This window comes from Plectropomus leopardus, chromosome 2, assembly GCF_008729295.1.
Source record: "Plectropomus leopardus isolate mb chromosome 2, YSFRI_Pleo_2.0, whole genome shotgun sequence".
Lineage (NCBI taxonomy): Eukaryota > Metazoa > Chordata > Actinopteri > Perciformes > Serranidae > Plectropomus > Plectropomus leopardus.
In genome coordinates this window covers 36,559,719-36,580,123 of record NC_056464.1, presented here as the reverse complement: position 1 = coordinate 36,580,123, position 20,405 = coordinate 36,559,719, and the positions used below count along the sequence as shown (strand labels likewise).

The following is a 20,405-nucleotide window of genomic DNA, read 5'->3' as shown; positions in this document are numbered from 1 at the left end:
GTCTTTGCCATGTGACCGGCCAGCGCTCCAACACCGCTCTTTTTTCACTCTCTCATCCTTCGCTCGGCTCACACTATGTCTGACTGAGGAGGAGTAAGAGGAGGAGGAGGAGGAGGAGGGAGAGAAAGAAAGAAAGCAGGAAGAAGATAAAGAGACGAAAAGAGGGGAAAGGATGTTCTCCGTTTCACTCAAGTGCCGCTTAGGGGTCATCAGACGCCGAATTAAGGGTACAGTGAGTGTGTGTGTGTGTTTGATAGACTGTCAACTATGCAGCCGGTGTGTGTGTGTGTGTGTGTGTGTTTGTGTGTGTACCAATTTGACCGTTCTGTGTGCATGTGTTGTAGTTTTTTGTGTCTATTTGACCGTGTTTTTGATGTGTGTGTGTGATCTTTCATGCTTTTTGTGCTTTTGTCTTTACATATTTGTGTGTTCTCGGTGTGTATTTTTGTGCCAGTGTGTGAGTCCCCGTAGGTGCAAATTACTGTGTGTGCACATTTGTGTGCATCTACTGTAAATTTGTGCGCCTCAGTGTGTATTTCTGGGTGTTGTTTGTCTTTGTGTGTGTGCCACGAGGAAAGCATGACGCCAGCCTCCCGCTGATGTTGTTGGCATGTTGTTCTCTCATCTGTCCTCCTCCCCCTCCTTCCTCCTCTTCTTCTCCTTCTTCTTCTCCACTTTTTTAGTTCTGTAGTCGTTGTTGCAAAGGCTGTGTGTTCACAGGTTTGTTTTGAAATAAGATGAGATAATTCTCCGCACAGCGAGTCAGTTTGATTGTCTTGATGTGAGTAAACAAAGTGTCTTGGCTGGTGTTTGGAAATATAAACCACCAGTGAGCTGCTGATCAGTTTCACAACAGGTTGATTTTGTGTGTCTGTGTGAGCTGAGATTTTTTTGGCATCAATGTCATCTTCATGTGCACGTCTTTTAATATGAAAACAGCACTTCAGATCCCGGTAAGTGAGTTGTGATGGAGTGGATGGATGCAGAGTAAATGAAGAGTTTCAGGTTGGAGATTTGTGCTCGAGTCGCAGCTTGTTTGATTTTTGATTTTAACGGCTCCAAGTTTCTCTGAAGGAGGCGATAAAGTGACTGAAGTGAAGTTTCAGTAAAGCGAGAGACAATTTTTGATACAGATTGATGTCTGTTTTAGAGATGAAAAATTTCTTTAGGTAAATTAAATGTTTTTGGCAGTGTTAGGCTGCCATGAAACTTCAAATATAAACTCCCAGTTAAACGCCTCGTCCCTTTTACTAGCTTGGTGTAGCTACATATTTAGAAAGTTCAGTTTTATGGAGGTTCCTTGGCCTATCTGAAGAAGATAGTAATACTGGCATAGTAAACAAGTAACAAAAAGAGGTTCAAATAAACTATAATGTCCCATATAGACACCTGTCTCAAATATAGGCCTGTTGGGTTCAGTGGTGTAAGCAAATGATACGGCATTGAAGGCAGTGGCAGTGGCGTTGTGGTTAGCACTGTTGCCTCACAGCAAGAGGGTCACTGGATCAAAACCCGGTTGGAACGGGGACTCCGGCTTCCTCCCACAGTCCAAAGACGTGCAGGTCAGGTCTGTCTATATATCTATATATCTCTGTCTATATAGTCTGGCGACCTGTCCAGGGTGTACCCCGCCTTCCGCCCAATGACGGCCCTGTGACCCTTACGAGAAAAAGCGGTTACGGAAAATGAATCAGTGAATTAATAGAAGGTATTTGGTGTAACTTTTCGAGCCTTATTATAAAACAATTGTATTCCATTCCATAATGGGATTCTCTAAACCCAAAATCCAGTGTACTTATTACAAAATAGTACAAAAGAGTACAAAATACTCACATTTCACTTGTTTATTTGGCTCTCATCACTAAAAACAACAACAGTTTTTTACACAAAGCCTTCATCCGAGCGTCTGCAGCACTGTGCAGGTTCACTTTGGTAATACACACACAAAAGCAGAGAGCACAGCCAGCGATTCTTGGTTATAAAACGTTTTGGGATTGGTATGATGCAATGTTTAAGTAATTTTTTCAGCAGCAAATTTTCTTTTAGTTCCCAGAATGTTCTTCTTAAAGTTTGGGTAATGTCCTCTATAAACATCATCACAATGTTAGAAATGTTTTGTTTTGGGTTTTTTTCCACTGGGATGTGTGTGTGAAACAATATCCGCCGGCCGGATCTCATCTTGTTAATAGTAAGCGAGAACATGTTTCTGAAAACATCTGAAGCGAGAAAGAGTCAACTCAGCAGCAGAATCTTGGTTTATATTTGATCAGTGCTGCTTAGTTTCACTGTTTAATCTCAGTTTTTTTTCATCCTCCATTTTCACTGTGCAGGAAGCAGTGTGGCGCCCACTTCCTGTTCACAAAATCTCGCCATTACAGAGAAACGAGGCATTAAAATATGTTTCCGGAAACATTTTTGTTGAGAAATAGTCAGTGCAGTGACTTAATGTTGATTTATAGTGGATCAACAGTCCAGTTTAACCATTTGAGAGAGGGGGGGGGGGGGGGCGTGTCTCTTGATCCGCTGTATACTCTTTGAGTACGTGGTGGCGGCAGCATCAATTGCCACCAAAACAAAAATGCTGAAGTGCAGCCTGTAGTTTGAGCAACGGCCCCAAGAGCCAGCAAACCAGGGAATCAGACCAAAAACACTTGAGCTCTAAAACAGTGTCTTGCATTGGGCATTTAAAGTAGGAGTGAGACAATAAAACAATCCAGAAGCTCCAGCCGGAGTTACACATTCATGCATTTTAATGTTTCATTTTTCAGCCTCGGAGGTGGCTGCTTGTCACTGAAATTATGGTCTCTTTTTTGGCATAGTGATTCATGCATATGAGGTACTGATGGTTAGTATATTGTGTATGTGCTCCACAGATTTCTCTTACACCTTGTAGTATAAATGAACTTATACTTGTGTAACGTCTTTTTCATATCGCATTCACTCATTCACATACCAACGGTCAAGGCTGCTACACAAAGTGTTGCTTTAGACATTCACATACACTCCCAGAGCATATTCAGTATTTTATCCAAGAATACTTCGACGTGCAGACTGAAGGAGCCCTGAATCACAGCACTGTACTTCTCATTATTGGACAACCTGCTGACAATGGATATAAAATGTGTGTGTGAGCGTCTGTGCGTGTGCGACAGAGACAAACAGAAAAAGTTAGTGTAGCGTGCTCAGTGTCTGGCTGGATGAGCGCCAGTTCATAAACTTTTATGACTGGAGTAAATAAAGCTCATGACTCTTGTTTTATTCAACAAATTCTCTCAATTTAGTGAAATGGAGGAGGCGAGGATGTTTATTATTTATCACCTTTTCCCAGTTGTGTGTTAAACTTATATTATTGAAGTAAAAGCCAAACCAGGTAATCACCACCATTTGTCTGTTTGTTTTCCAGCTTAAAACTTGTGAAAAAAAAATCCAAATGATTGCAACAAGTGTGCGGCAGCCAGACAGGAAGTGATTTGAGTTTTCTGTCAGCAATTAAAAGTTATATAACAAATATTCTCGAAATTTCAGTTGTCTCATGGAAGAAACCTGACATCCAATTAACCAGAAAAAGAAAACAAATCTGACAAATGAGTGAGCTGTGTATAATAGCGATTTAGGGCCATTTTATGTAAGAAAATAAATGAATAAAATACAGAGCCATCAGAGGGGGATAATATATTTTTTTAAAAAACTCTGAATTTCCAAGATGAAAGCAGTAAATTTACCCGGGGGAAATTTGCATAATTCTCTGAAATGAAAGTGATCAGTTTATGAGGAAAAAGAACTTTTTTAATGAGATTTAAATAGTAAATTCCTGAGAAAATGTTAGATTAAAGTTGTAAATTAACAAGAAAAAAAATCACAAATTTGCTGCCTTAAAGCCAGATGACGAAGTGTAACAGGAATACTCAGCTTGCTTTGCTTGGGGGCCACTTTTGCAAAATGACAGAAGGCCAGAGGCCAGTCTCAGCGGCCCCATACACGTTTCTAGGATTTTAGGTTGAAATAAATAGATAGTGCTCTAAAATAGCTCACAGAGCAACGAGGACTATGAGCAACGGCAGCTTTGCATTTCATGTTTTTTCCTTTTTTACAATTTTTTTTATTAACCGGTTAGTGAGTGTTAGCCTTTCAAAAGTAAAATTAACTGAAACTGACGTTCCTAACTCTTAACACTACGACTGTCGTTATATTCGAGGTGTCACGACTTTTTATGTTCCAAAAAATTTTGATCGCTAAACTTTCAGTCTGTTGTTTGTTTCTGAATTAACATTGATCACAGCAGCTCTACCTGCTTCTCATTACTGCAGCAGGGGGCTGCTGAATGTGGGTTAGCTCTGTGTGTGTGTGTGTGTGTGTGTGTGTGTGTGTGACAGAGAGTGAGATGCATGGTTGGTTGCCAGTGGAGCTTGGGGCCAGTTTGTTGTGTGTGTGTGTGTGTGTGTGTGTGTGTGTGTGTGTGTGTGTGTGTGGGTGTGTGTGTTTGTTGTTGTGTGCGTTGATTGATCTCCAAATCTCTGCAAGCTGTCGGGACTATATTCTCTGTCTCTCTCCCTGACTTTCATTATAAATGAGGCCACTGCTCGCAGTATGTGGCGTGTGTGTGTGTTTATGTGGCTGAGGAGAGAAGGTGATGCAACTGTGTGTATCTATATGTTCTGTAAAGCATGTTTGTACACATGTGTGAGAAATGTGTCATTAAACACTGTTTGTACAGTTTGACAGGTTGTGTGTGTGTGTGTGTGTGTGTGTGTGTGTGCGCGTGTGTGTAAAGATGGATGGTCTCAAAGGAGAGCGTACCAGAGGACGTGGCTGAAAGCTGCAGCTGAATAAAAATCATCAGTTGTCTCACTTTTTCACTGAAGTGTCAGTGCAGCTCACACACAAGTAGCTGTTTAGCTTTTTCGGCAGGGTTTTCTGAGGGGCTAAAGATATCGTACGAATTATGTGACGTAATTTACATAAAGTTACAGAGGTTCAGTTTAGGCAAATAAAGCCACCCCTCGCTCCTCCACAGCTCCACCCTCTTGTCCAAATATGGTCATTTCTGGCTCCAAAAGAACAACATGAAAAACACGAAATGCTGAACTTCAAATGCTGGCTTCAAAACAGGCGTGCACAAACCTGTGGGAGACGTCTGCTGTTTTTACAGTCTTTGTCAGGGATACGCAGCTTGCTGCACTTGGGGGCCACTTTTGCAAAATGACAGGAGGCCAGGGGCCGGTTGTAGCAGCCCTGTACATGTTTTTAGGATTTTAAGACATTTCTAGGATTTTAGAACGTTTATTGGATTTTAGGACATTCCTATTGTGTTGGGACATTTCTTGGAGTCAAGGACATTTCTTGGATTTTAGGATGTTTCCAGGATTTTAGGACGACCCTTGGATTTTAGTACATTTCTGGGATTTTAGCACAGTTTTAGGACATTTGTAGGATTTCAGGATGTTTATAGGATTTTAGGACATTAGAGGACCAGCAAGGACCTCTGTCTGAGGGTGCTGGGGATCCTCCACTGGCACTTTGGATAAACAAGCTCTATGTTGATGCTGTTTTGTGCACTCTGGCACCTTATGGACACTAAAAGTACAAAAACCATTCCCAGTGTAAATCACTTTATTTTTATTGTGAATTAGGAAGTTGTCGGTGCTCATTCGGCACCCTATCAGGGGCGACCTTTGGCCTGCAGGCAGTAAGTTGAGTATCAGTGGTCTGTGGGATGTGTGCTGGTTTAGAGCCGGCCTCAAGTGGCCATTCGTCCAACTGCAGTTCATGGTCGTTCAGGTTGGCTTCATTTTTCCACCTCAGAGGTCACTGCTCGGGTTCACCAACATGTTGCTGTGATGTCAGCTGTGTTTCTGTGGCGAACATGGGCTAGATGAGGACGTTTTTCCTTCGTTCTGAGAACGATGAATGTGTTGCCTGAGTCCACAGAGAGTTTTTCCTCGGCAGCAAAGTGGTGGCAGGGTTCTGGGGAGCGCTTCATCCCAGCACTTTATTAAAGAGCTCTCACAGTGCTTTTTTTTTTTAATGACCCGCTGCATGTGGGTTTTGTTTCTATGACGATATGATGATTTTAGCATTAGCATTAGCCAGTAAGCTAATGTGACTACTCCAACAAAGAGCTGACTACACAGTAAACGACAAGCGTACAGTGGCTGATGATAAAAGAACAATATTCATCAGCACTTCAGTGTCCGCCAGCCCACCTGCTCCCACAAATGGGCTTCTCTGTTTTCGTTGTGAGAGTAGCCTCGCTAAAATGTGGCAGTGACATCATCAACAACAGATTTTCAACTCGAAGCGCCGGTAGCAGCTGAACAAAACAGGCAGAGCACTCAAAAAAAAAAACGCTGGGCGCGGCGTTTTTTCTCCAGGCAGCTGCAAATACCCACTACTCATAGGGAACGATGGCAAAAAGACGCTGGCGCAGAGAAAGAAAAAAACACTACGCGGAGTATCCCTTGCTCTGAGCAGTTGCTAAGCAACCAGAGGAGGCTCAAGAAGTTACTGGTCCCGGCTAAGACGTAGCCCGAGACATAAAGTTGCAGTTTATTGGTTTTATACTTCAGTTTTTGTACGGATTGAACAAATGAGATGTCAGGTGTTGATTAGTGAGCTTTGAAAGTGAAGTTGATTTGCCAGGCTAGCTGTTTACGTTTGGTTCTCGTCTTTGTGCTAAGCTAAGTTAGTTGTCTGCTGGCGGTCGACTCCAATCATAATTTACACAAAGTTGCTCGTCAGGAAAACATAAACACAGCTCGTGTTTAAGCATTTTAAGCGCCGGTAAGACTTACATCCCCTGTCAGCTGAGGTACAGTCAGCATTTGCAATGAAAACTTATATATGATACTTCCCTTATTAACCTGGGCTGCAGTGAAGCTTTGCTCTCCTCACAGGGGAGTGTGTGTGTGTGTGTGTGTGTGTGTGTGTGTGTGTGTGTGTGTGTGTGTGTGTGTGTGTGTGTGAATATGAAAGATGTGCTCAGCAAACTTTCCCCAGCTGAAATACATTTTTAAAATAAGGCTGAGGTGGCTTGTGAGGAAAACTCTGTGTGCAGGATTCCTCACTTAGTAGTAGGTGCAGGAATCAATAGAGCAGAGGCGTTGCTGGGTGCATTAGATAAGAGCTTTACACGGTTCACAGATCTAAACGTCTGAGGTGCGCCACCATGAAGTCTCTGAAATGTATCTAATGAGCGTCCTCCACAGCCTCTCCCCGTTTATCGTGCTGGTCTGTCGTGTGTGATCATTGCCAACTCGTCACACAGTGCCGTTCTGTCAGTGACCTTCCGCGTCTCCTTATAATGTTTTAGGTATCGTTATGCGTCAGCTGTTTATGCTTCAGGATGTTGTTCCTGTGAGGTCAAAAAATGCACGTGGTGGGATGACGTAGCGCGGCCCTTATGTTAACACAACAGCGCAGAATGTCACGATGGTGAGGATTAGGCAACAAAGTCAAACAGAAACACATCCTCACGTAAAGCCAACGTTTGTGGGACTCATCCATCTCCCCATCTGCCCGCCCAATAAATGCGCTCTCTGTCCTATATTACGTTGTCACCAGCAGCGATATTACCTGACACTGTCCTTCAGAGTTTCATAGGTTCTGCCCGGCTGCGTTCTCAGTGTCTGATTTTCTTCTTCGTTATAACGGCAGCGGCACCGGTTCTGACGCTGAAACACATAGGAATGACATTTAAATAAATGTAAAGCTCGTGCCTTATAGACACGGCTGTTCCTCAGACAAACTGATGAGATGATCCTCTCTTCCATCCAAAACTGACATAACAACCACGGCTGTTTGCGCCATGCTGCCGTGTTACAGTGGTTGTAGAGTATGAGGAATAAGGTTACAGTAATACAGGACCGTCAGCGTCTGTCAGCGTGTCCACTGTGTCTGCTCCTATTTAATTTTAAAGAATAACGGCTAACGGGGAAACAGCACACTTAGTCACACTGACCAATACTCCATCACTCACTCAGTCATGGACAGAGTTTTCTGTTTATTGGGCTGGCCTGGCAAGTTGCAGTCCAGCTGAAAACATATCATCATCACTCAGGAATGTGGTCATATGATACTTGAACTTTCTGCCTTAAATCTCTGATTTGTGGACAGCAGTGGGTAGAGCAGAGATTTCATTGGACATGTTGCTTTCTTGCCTTTTTGTTTGTTTTTTGGATAAACTTGTGTTGAATTTTTGAGTGATTCATCACTTTATGTAGGTGGATGTTTCCCACCAGTGACTGCAGTGGAAACCACAATTTGATTTCTTCAGTCTTGCCGTTCTTTTTTAGTTCCAGCGCGATCGCACGGTTTATCAGGAGCTGAGCGTTTTTTCCTTTAAAGACAACAGGAGACACAGTGCAATATGGTAAGACCTGTGAAGACTGTTCTTTTATCCGACACACCTGACCTCAAATCTCACTGTGTCAAACTTAGTCTGACTGAAATTGGTTTTGAACCACTCACCCCATGCTGGTTCCTCCTGGTGACCAGAAATAACCTACAAAGTGAGCAGAGTGTAGATTAGGGTTAACCCAGCCAGCGGTAGGAGTCCCATAGGTTGTCGATTGCACCAGCAGGCTGCGATGATGAGCACAACCACCAACTGTTACATCAGTGCTGTTTGCAGTGCCGGCGGCTGGGAGACATTACCTCAGCTTTGTAGCTTTTATATTTAATAAGAAAAGATTTCAAACCTCAGACAAAGGTGGGAAACATAATACGAGATTATGATTGTACTTTTGACACATTATCCCGTCAGGTTATCCCAGAGCAGCCTCAGATTGGATTTGTCATGACACCCAGGTGACATAAAATTATATATTATAGCTGACCGACTTGCTGTGCTACACTGCGAATAAAGAAATATCAAGTTACCGCAGTCTTCTTAAAATAGAAAGTCTTACTTATCCTGAAGGGAAAATGTGTTGTAGCATCCAATTCATAATTTAATAAAACACCTCAATATCTTAATAATGCAAGTACCAAAAAGAAATAGAAGTATGTTGATACACTACAATTGCAATTAAATGTTGTTGCGATGAACTTGAAAACAACCAGTGTTTGGGAGTAGTGAACTACATGTAATTAACCCTTTGAAACCTGGGGTGACATCACTTTTCTTGCAATGCTTTCAGACATTACACGTTTTTAAGAATGAGTAGCCCGAGACTTACCTGCTTCGGAGGGATGGTTCCACTTCTTTAGCTCCTCTATAAAATCTATCTCCTGTTTGACTGTATTTCTTCCTCCAAGCAGAGGCTTCCTCTGTAAGCGTGACCGGATCAAAAGGCTGTACTGCGGACCACTGAGCGGTCAGCAGCGTCTCAGGTCCATGATCCGTCAGACTGCAGCGCCCGGACTGGAAAATACATTCTCTGCCACACTTGACTCAGTGTTCTCCCCGCGGCGCTGTCCGAGGTGCTGATCTCTGGCCTTCACACACTCTCTGACGGGCTTAACTTACTATATACTACACACACTCTCTGAACCTGGTCTGTCTGGATCTTTCTAGGATTTGGGGACATTTCTCAGACTTTAGGACATTTCTAGGATTTAAGGAAGTTTCTCTGATTTTAGGACATGTCATGGATTTAAAACATGTCTAGGAATTTAGGCCTTTTTTTCTGTTTTAAGGACATTTTTGGATGTATTGAGGATTTTAGGACATTTCTCTGATTTTAGGATGTGTCTAAAATTTAAGGCCATTTCCTGGATCTTAGAAAATTTTATAATTTCAGGATATTTCTAGGATTAGAGGCTAGCACCTCTGTCAGGGATGCAGGGATCCTCCTTTGGTAACCCTGTTGTTAAACACATTATATTTTTATGCTGTTTTATGCACTCTGGCACCTTATGTATAGTAAAAGAACAAAAACAATTCCCAGTGTAAATCACTTTTTTAATTGTGAATTAGAGAATGGTTTGTGGGTCGGGGGGGCACCTGGCACCCTACTTGGGACCATATTTGCCTGTGGGCTGTAAGCTGAGTATCACTAGTGTGCACACTTACTGAACCTGGTCTATATTAAACCTTAAACTTTGTCTAATGTTGCACATTCATCCTTGCGATAATTTGAAAAATACTGCATGACATTTATTTTCAGCATTTTCTGCGCATGACTGTCTGCAAGTTTTGCATAAATCTTTTTCTTCTCTCCCATTGCTTTCTCCCCCACACTTCTTGCTGTGTGCATTTTTCAAAGCAGTATTTTTATCCACAGTAGGTGCACACCAGATCAAATTGTATTTATTCATGAGTGTAAAGGAAGTCAGCGTTTCTACCCTCGTCCTTCTGTAAGAAATGAGCGTGAGAGCAGATAAATGACAGGGTGGAATAACCGCTCATTTTGATGCTTATGAAGTGAAAAGGTCACAGATTAGATCCCCTCAAGAGTCTTGTGTCCGACCGCAATGAACTCCTTCCCTGGGATCAGCAATCACAGCTCCGCAGCCCGGCTTCACAGCAGTGGTTGCTAGGTAACTTGTAATTTGTAGTCAGCTGTTTTTTTTAGAGTTTTGCTACGACAAAGTTCATAAGAGGTAGCAAGATAACAAACACAAATAACAAGATGTCAGGATTGTTCTTTTAGTCAAGAAAGCCTGGCTGAAGGCATGTTTATACCTCACTGTATTAATAATGTGATGCCTCATCGATCCTGGAGGGAAGTGCTCTTTTTATTTGCTCACCTTGAGAGAAGTTTGAGCTCAGGATCTGAAACAGAACAGCTCCTCTGCAGCTATGATTCAGCGCACTTCTGCACTGTATTCTGCTACAGTCAGGTGGTTGTCAGCTAGTTTTAGACATGTTTTATGAAATGTGTGTTTTATGAACTCCAAAGCCTCTAAGTCTGAACTTTGTGCTTTCAGTAAAAAGAACAATAGTCTTTATTTATAGAGCACAATAAAACAGACAATTGTAAAAAAAAATCAGATTTTAAAAGAAATCAGATACAACTTGATGAGTAAAAACCACAGAGTGTATAAAACAATGCATGTAGCTACCGTGACCTCACCTATTGGTTTGAGCCCTCGAGTTTGGCATTTCAGCTGTGGCCATCTTGATTGCTTGTAGTCAGAAATGACCATATTTTGGAGAGAGGCTGGCGCTATGGTGGATCTGACTGAGCCTGTCACTCAAAGCAGTCATGTCCTTAATTATGTGTAATGTTAAGCCTCAATGAAATGTAAACGGGTGAGTTATATAAATATTCACCCCCTGTTCCGTTGTCGTGATGGATGAAATTAGCTTTAGAGACCAAAACAGTTTTTTGTACTAGGCAGTAAACATGGACGTCTATCGGGCATTTTCCATTGTTACTTTTGGCAGAGCTGAGTCAAGCCATTCATTTCCTTTGTCAGTTACAACATGCCAAGCCCCACTAAGCTGCGTCAGAGGTGGACCGAAGTCCAAAAGCGCTTCTGACTGCCTCTTATCAGGCAGCGGTGACGTCTATCCGACCCAGCCAACCCCGACCCCCCTCCGCTCCCCTTCAAACAAGCAAGTGTTGTCAGACACCACTCACCGAGAGAGAAAGGCGTTTTTTAAAGTCTCTGTGTGTTTTCAGCTCTCAGTTATTTTGTGGCTCCTAACTGAATTGAACTGAGTTTAGGTTTTCTCATGTGTCCTGTTTGTACTTAAGATATCTGCTTTTTTTTTACTGTTTCATGTTCACTATTCTACATTATTACTATATGCATAAAGTACTACACGTCTAGGAGCTAATGAAAACACAAGACCGTCATATGCCATAGCTAAACAGGCTGAAACAGGAGTGATGTCTGGTTCTGTTTAACAGCCTGCAGTTCTGCACAGTCTGGAGTTGATCAACAGATGTTTGGTTCAGACGCTGCTGTCCAGGCGTGATGAGGTAAAATTTCTGTGTTTTTAAAAAATTAAGATAGACGATATTGATCAAGCTTTGCGCTTTTTTTTTCTTTTTAATAATCACTTTTAAACTTCAATTCAGCTATTTTCTTTGAAATCCGTCACCAAAGTGAGAAACAACGGCTGCAGTTTGAATGAAACATTGCATAGTTTTGGGTGCTAACTCAACCCGTCACATCCTGTTCTGCAACGCTCCTTGTTTCAGAGGACACTGTTTGTATGAGCAGAAGTGGCAACAGATTGGCCTCTCAGTTAAACTGACCCAAACAGCAGCTGACAAAATGTCCTCAGGCGGGACAGTGCAGCGTCTGCCAGCTCACTCGTCACCATGTCCTCCTGAATGAGAGCTTTGGAAATTCAGCAGAGGGAGCATCAAAGGGTTTCACATGATTTCCTTTGAAGATCCAGTCACAATCATAATACATGTAATGTGTCACCGTGAATCCACGGTTTTATCAGAGGATTTAGCTGGAACGAGAGGAGACGGCATCAAAAGCCCTGAGAACCTGATAAAGACCCAAAAGGGACGCCTCATTCCCCTGAGGGGGCGTCCACAGATTTCTCTCTCTCTCTCATACATTCAGACACAACCGTGAGAAAATGGCACGCGCTCTCAGAACATGTGAAAAGACACTCGAGTGGTTATTCACACATACACATATGCACCGTCCACAGAGTGGCCGGAGTCCAAAACAGCTGAGAGGTTTCACAAAAGGAAGAAAATGTGCTGTGTTTATCACCACTTCAGGCCAATTAGCGGTACAACCCAGCTGAGAAGTGTTTTAAGATGCAGTTTAACCTGCAGTTTAACCCGTTTTAAAGCCATTCACATTAACGTTGTAAGAATAGTTACATTTTCCTTTGTTCCCTGAAATGAGGCAGATGATTACCAGCTAAATGCTGCCGTGTCTCTGAGGGCCATTTTAACCAAAAATCACTGAAAGTCTCGTTCTTTGAATTTACTCGGCTGGAAAACATGTACTCCCTATAATACATCCTGTCTTTGTCCGTTAATTTTGGCTGTTTCAGACCATCTTGTATTTTTGGCAATTTTAAGGCAATGCTTTTATTTTTGTTTTTCCTCTTATTTTTCACAGGTTCAAGGTCTAACATTTTTAATGTACTTAATAGATTTATGGCTCTCAAGTTTTGGTTGCAAATGTGTTAAAATCAACACATTTTCATCCCAAGACGTCACATATTGCCGCTTTGCAGTAGACTTCTGCGTCTACATATTATGCTCCAGGTATCACTCTGCATGTGCTGTTTATGTTTTGGGATGCTGCTACTATGATGACAACACAAGCACATTGCAATCGACGCCAGGATGTTAACAAACGACATACTGGCACAGGTTATTAGGATTAGGCAAAAGGTCACATTCAAACAGAAAGTGAACGCTAGACTCCCACATGAAAGAGCAGGGTTTGTTGGACCGCCCGCCCTATAGACTGTTAGACTGTCATCCGGAACATTGATTTATGCAGCAATATATCTTGTCTCTTACAAGGAGTAAACATGATATAAGGAATAAACATGAACATTTAATCATATACTTACATACTCCAACAGTACCAGCGTACTGCTTATATTATGTCATTGATGGCAGCGTTTCAACTTGACGCCATCCAGGGATGTATAATGTGGTTGCGACAGGTTCTGTCAGGCCGCGTTCTCAACTGACACCAACCATCCAAATATCAGGTGCTATCCAGCTGTGTGGGGCCGTAAATTAACACTGCGAACTGTTCTGTCCGGCCATGTCCTCAGCTGATGCTGTCCAGCGGCGTATCATGCAGACGCGAAAGGTGGCTCATAGTGACGGGATCTTTCACCGAAAGCACTGCAAGAGCGGTAGATCTTGACAACTTTTGTCAGTGTGCATTAAAAGCGTCAGATCTTTAACTAAACCTGTGAAAAATGGGGGCAACAACAAAAGTGTTGAGTTTATATTTTGTTTAGTGTGTGTGTTTGTGTGTGACTGGCTGTGTCATGTTGTGTGTTTACCATATTAGATAGACATTAGTAATACACCGAGACTGAGATTTGTTGTCCCAGTAAAATGTACATCATATATGGTTGTGTTCAGTTAGTGTTTATTTTTTATCGAAAAGTGTGACCTTGTTCCAAGCAGTTGAACTACCTGTTGTTTCAGATAACTCTCAATAATATTGATAGCCTGCCTCCTGAAACAAACTCTAAAAGAAATGTTTAGTTAAAAGTTGGACTGAAATAGTTTATGTGGGGCGACTGAATGAATTAAAAAAAACAAAAAACAAAACTGGGGCCTGATTAGTCATCAAGTGTTACTTCCGAGTTGGACTGAGGTAAACCGGCTGAGTGGAGCCTTTCCAGTCCAAATGAAGTGGCCTGATTGGACAGATTTCAGTCATACTTAAGTGATTAGTGAACCTCAGGAACAGCTGTGCTGGAATCCGTCCAGATGGAGTCGCTCTGATTTATTTATTTCTATAATTCATTAAAAATGGAAGGCAACTTGTTCCAGTAAGAATAAAACCGCCCTGTTCTGATTTTGTGATTTCTTCTGCACAGAGGTTACTGCTGACCATGCGTATTTATTCTAACTCGCCTCGATTCCTTCAGCAGTTTGCAGTAGATTTGGATGAAGCGGCGTCTATCATGGTGATTTGCCTTGTGTGTTGTCCAAACCTTTTTGCCGTTCTCTGTGTGTTTTGTGATAGAAAAGTGTTTGTCAGTTGATGTTGTTTGTGTTCAGCCACAATTTAGCCCAGTTAACCCTCGTTTTTCTGCAAAACATCAGCAGTAGTTTTTGTTGGTAAATGGGAAACATTCATGTATCACATGTCTGCATCTCCACAGCCAGAAACAAGGAACTGAGTTTGGTGACCTTGTAGTGGGAACTGCTGTGATTGGTGAAACTCACAGGAGCTGAATTTGCACTGCCTGTTCAAGGTGGGAATTTCGCACCGTTATGCCGCCTCACCCCTCTGTATGTAACGTCCAATCGCAGAAAAGGGGGACAGAGTTGTCCCACCTCTGAGGCTGGACCGAAAGTTGTAACAGTGCCAAACGAGGTCTGTGGATTGGTTGAATTTGTGTTAGTTGTTTAGTCAGCGTCATTGTCACATCCTGGTTGGGCTATACAGTTTAACAGGCTTTCTTAACCCTTTGTAACCTGAGACAATTAAACTGATTCTTTCAAGAACATAAGAAGAAGGCAATGAGCAAATTTATAAGAAATGACCCAATTTAAAAGACAATTTCCTGCAAGTGTCTAAAAAAGAAAAGAAAGTAAACAAAAAACAAACCCAAGAAAATGACCTGAAAAATTAGAACTATATATATATATATATATAATTATATATATTCTAAAAAAACACAATTTCAAATACATATTGTAATTATGAAAACTTTGTTCTGGGGGGAAAATTGTTAATTTTTTGATATGAGTCTCTCTCTCTTCTTTTTTTCAGGTCATTTTCTTGCCACCTTTTACTCATTTCTTGCAAAGTTACTCATTGCCTTTTTTTCTATGTTTTTGAAATAAATCAAACAAATTTACTCAGGTTTCAAAGGGTTAAATACTTGTGAAAGGCATCTGAATGCAGCACAAGAAAAACTGATGTCAATCCAGGTTTCAAGGGTTAACTCTGGCTGCAGTTTAGTTTGATCGCTAATAGAAACCGGACTGATCAGCTTTGTATTCACTTGCTGGACTTTAGAGAGAATTTTCTGCTCACTGAAAAACTTCAGTAACTCACTCGTCTGCTGTCTAATGTTCGGGGAAGAATTGCTCGCAGTTGTGATGCAGGATAGTCTTCAAAACTCCCCGTATATGTATATTTCAATGATTTTTTGAGTTGAAATGCCCCAAAAAACTGTCAAGTATTCTCTGTATTCTTTATTATGCCTGTGACTACAGAACACTGCGGATCTCACGTCATGCATACCAATGATTTCTGCCTCTGAATAATACCACGGAGGATGCTATTTTATGCTATTTTTAAGTAATGTGCAAAGCTCATCGTCTCAATTTTAATAACATCCCAAAGAGAGACAGAGACAGTGAGACACGTGACGTACCTGAGACAGGAACTCTGAAACCTGAGACGCTTGCTGGAACAAGATGTTCAAGTTTCTGTGGCGACATCCTTTGCCACACACTTTGTGTCTAGAGAGCATGACAGCATGAAAGAGTGGGTGCGTTTGTGTGTCTAATATGCCCCACTTCCACGAGAAGAGTTTCCAGATGCAATGTTCCCTGGTTTAATCCTGTGAAACCTGAGCAAACCGGCTGGATTTCTCTCAAAAATATGGGAAGAAGGCAACAAGCAATAAAAGTCAGTAAAATTTTCCCAAAATAAGCAAGAAATTAGAAAAAGAACAAGTTACCTGAAAAATTGTAAAAACAGACCAAAACAAAACAAACAAATAAGTTAATAAGAACAGAAAGAACTAAAAAATGATAATAGTTTTGTAACATAATTTTAAATGTGTAATTCTGACAAATATAAATCTAATTTTCCCTAGCTTTTCCCTTATTTCCTTACCTTTTTAATAATATTTTTTTTCCAAATTAATCTCTCCCTAAAAGAACACAAAGACAAAATTACAAAAAATGCACATTTCCATATGAGTGATATGATGCAGCAAAAAGAAATGTAGTTCCTCATATTTAACTCTTTGAACTTTTCAAAAACATGGGAAGATGGCAATGTGCAACAGAAGGAGAATGACCCCAAAATTAGGAAGTGCAAGAAAAATACCTACAAATTAGTCAAATAAATCAAAGATGTATTTAAAAAAATAAATAAATAGAAAGGAAGAAAATGACCTGGGGAAAGTGCATAATAATTTTTAATAATTCTGTTACATTTTTTTTAAATTTAATTATAATAATTAATAATAATAATAATAATTAGCAATAAATATAGTTTTTACTTAACTTCTTCCCCAAGACTTAGCCCCTAGCTATTTAAAAATAATTTTGTAAATCCACTAAATTCTTCCAATTTGTGGAACATTTCTTACCAAACTGCTCATTGCCTTTTTTGCCTATATTTTCCCTATTTTTCTCGAGCTTTTTAAAGATAATTTTCCAAATCTACTAAGTTCTTGCAGATTGTGAAACAGTTATTACCACGCTGCTCATTACCTTTTTCCCATGTTTTTGAAAGAAATCACTTCAATTTGCTCACAGTTCATAGGGTTAAATTCTTGTGACAGACATCTGAAAGCAGCACAAGAAAAAATGTCTCTCCAGATTTCAAAAGGTTAAAAAGAAATGCCGCGAACGTCACCTTCTCATCAAATGGACAGAGGACGTTTTGAATATCCCTTTCGGTGATTTAACTTTTTATCCAGGGATGTTTGACTGACTCACAAAGCAGGAAAAAGACAAAGCAAGCTGTTATTTTCTGGTATTTCTGTCTTCATTGTTCCGTCAGCGCCGCGTTCAAAGAGAATCCAAATCCAAAGTGCGCATAATGCACCTCTCAGATTCTGCTGTTCATTAGCTAAACCCTGCCATCCCTCTGCGAGCCCCCGAGGCTCCGCGCTGAGCTGCTGAATGTAGAGACGCCATTAGACTCAGTCTCTCACTTGAGCAAACTGTACAAGTGAGGTCCCGACGCACCGCCACCGCCTGCTCCCCCAGGAACACATGAACAAGTAGGTTAAATGAGGGGAGAGCGAACATGACGCCGCCTGTGATGCAGTGGAAATACACAATGTGGTGATAATTTGCCTGAGGGCGCTCGAACTCGCTCCCTGTCTGCAACCTTTCCCTCTCAGCTAATTAAATATGTGTAATTCCACAGAGGTGTGTGTGAAAAGCTCTACTGCCATGTTTTTTTTTTTTTCAAATCAGATTCACACTTCCTGTTGTCACCTGCAGGGAAAATCACTTGTGTGACGACCTCCCTGAATCTTTAATGAGTCGCTGGATCTTTAAAGCTTCGGGCCTCGAGGGTGCAGAATACTTTTTCCCCTCCTTCAGTTCGTCAATGTCGTTGTCACTCAGCTTAATGAACTGTCACCCAACTTCAGGTTCAGGTGATCAGTAGCTGCTGAAAAAGCAGAAGCCAAAGCTATAATTCAACAATGGAGATCTGTTTTTTAAACATTTGTCTTCGCTTTTCCTTTTCCATCACTGTTGCCCGTCTTTTTAGTCCCCAGACTCACACTGATGTCCCCCGCCTCACACAAATGTCCCCAGCCTCACACTGATGTCCCCCGCCTCACACAAATGTCCCCAGCCTCACACTGATGTCCCCAGCCTCACACTGATGTCCCCAGCCTCACACAAATGTCCCCAGCCTCTCACATATGTCCCCAGCCTCACACAAATGTCCCCCGCCTCACACTGATGTCCCCCCCGCCTCACACTGATGTCCCCAGCCTCTCACATATGTCCCCAGCCTCACACAAATGTCCCCAGCCTCACACTGATGTCCCCTGCCTCACACTGATGTCCCCAGCCTCACACTGATGTCCCCCGCCTCACACTGATGTCCCCAGCCTCACACTGATGTCCCCCGCCTCACACTGATGTCCCCAGCCTCACACTGATGTCCCCCGCCTCACACTGATGTCCCCCGCCTCACACTGATGTCCCCTGCCTCACACAAATGTCCCCCGCCTCTCACATATGTCCCCAGCCTCACACTGATGTCCCCCGCCTCACACTGATGTCCCCAGCCTCACACAAATGTCCCCAGCCTCTCACATATGTCCCCAGCCTCACACAGATGTCCCCCGCCTCACACTGATGTCCCCCGCCTCACACTGATGTCCCCAGCCTCTCACATATGTCCCCAGCCTCACACAAATGTCCCCAGCCTCACACTGATGTCCCCTGCCTCACACTGATGTCCCCAGCCTCACACTGATGTCCCCCGCCTCACACTGATGTCCCCAGCCTCACACTGATGTCCCCCGCCTCACACTGATGTCCCCCGCCTCACACTGATGTCCCCTGCCTCACACTGGCTACACCCCAAACATCACGTCACATATGAACTAGTTTTCAGAGGAAATGTCTGGGGAAAAAAAGCTGGGTAAAAGCTATATTTATTATAACAACAAACCCGACTGGCCCTGACGAGGGCCAACAGTGCGGGACACACAGCAAAGACTCGGGCGGCGGTTGTTCACTAATGGCCCAAAATTGACTGACAGCTGACTGTCAGCTTCATGTGTCAGGGCCTTTAAACTGATAACTATAAAAGGAGGAAACAGGAACATACTTAAAGGGATAGAAGACACAAGTTGCAGCTTAGGGGAGTAAAGAACAAGAGTAGTGAAAGAAATGTGGTCCTAACTGAACTCACGTTGAGCTCCTTTTCCAGAAAATGTGGGGTTTATCGTGTGAGACAGACACAGCTTGTGACCGATGAAGACATCCTGTTGATTGATGTAAAAAAACCTGGTTGTCTCTGTCATTCCTGCTTTTGCCCCGAGCACCGTGCATGTGTTTACCTTGTCTGCCTCTAATGGGAGTTGAACCCCGAACCCTGACAGCGCTTTGTTCTGCCCGTTGAGCTGCGCAGGAATAACAGAATCATTGTGTATGAAGCGGAGCCCAGAGGGTATCTGCTGCAGTCGCTCAGTTGGATTAGAGTTATGACTCTAATAAAGCAGCTCCAGCATTACATTTTCTGTCTGCTTGCTCTCGGATTCAACAGGATTTCATCTGTAAGCTGCAACTCATCTCTGCATCTTTGCAATGTCTCTGCAGGACTCTAACATTCATTTCTTCTGAAGGAGCCACAAAGACATTCAGAGCAAATCAGAGACTCAGACTCGGAGCGAGAGGCAGGCTGCAGCGCCTGAAAACGCCAACGCGAGAGTGGCAAAACACTGCAGCGCCTCAAATGACCACCTGAGGCTGGCTCCAAGAGCATCTCTTTAGACTCTCGTGTTAACCCTTTGAAGCCTGGATTGACATCAGTTTTCTCGTGGTGCGTTCAGATGCCTTTTCAAAATTAGTTGAAAAAAAGAGATGATGGTTAGAAAAATATTTTTCTCAAAAACAGGGAAAAATTTCTAGAAAAATATATTAATATATACTATAATTTTAGAATTCATAATATGTTAAAGAAAAGAAGGACTAAAACTTTTTTTTTTTTTAATTTCAGCACCTTTATTGTTTTTTTTTTAATGTTTCTGTTTTTGCTCATTTTCTTTTTCACTAATTGCATTCTAATTTTTGGGTAATGTCTTGTTAACTATAAACAATACCTATAATTATCAAAATTACATATTTAAACTTGTGTTGCAAAATTGTTATAATTTTTAAAGCACCTTTTCCAGGGTATTTTCTTGTTGTTTTTAATAAACGTTATTTTTCATTTTTTGTATTTTTCTTTATTTTTTTGTCTTGTCCATTTCACTGATTCCTTGCTAATTTTTGTGTCATGTCTTTTTTCGTTGCTCATTGGCTTCTTTCCATGTTGCTCAGGTTTTAAAGATTCCCAACTTTACAGCAGTAACAAACACATTTACAGCCTGGCACAACAAATAGTTTTGATCTCTA

At 41.9% G+C, this 20,405-nt stretch overlaps 1 protein-coding gene across 1 annotated transcript in view; it reads left to right on the top strand.

Moving 5' to 3' along the window:
- Positions 1–20,405, top strand: part of grip2b (glutamate receptor interacting protein 2b) — a gene marked incomplete at its 3' end in the record, with an annotated part of 209,196 nt that overhangs the window by 43,677 nt on the left and 145,114 nt on the right. The window lies entirely within an intron of this gene.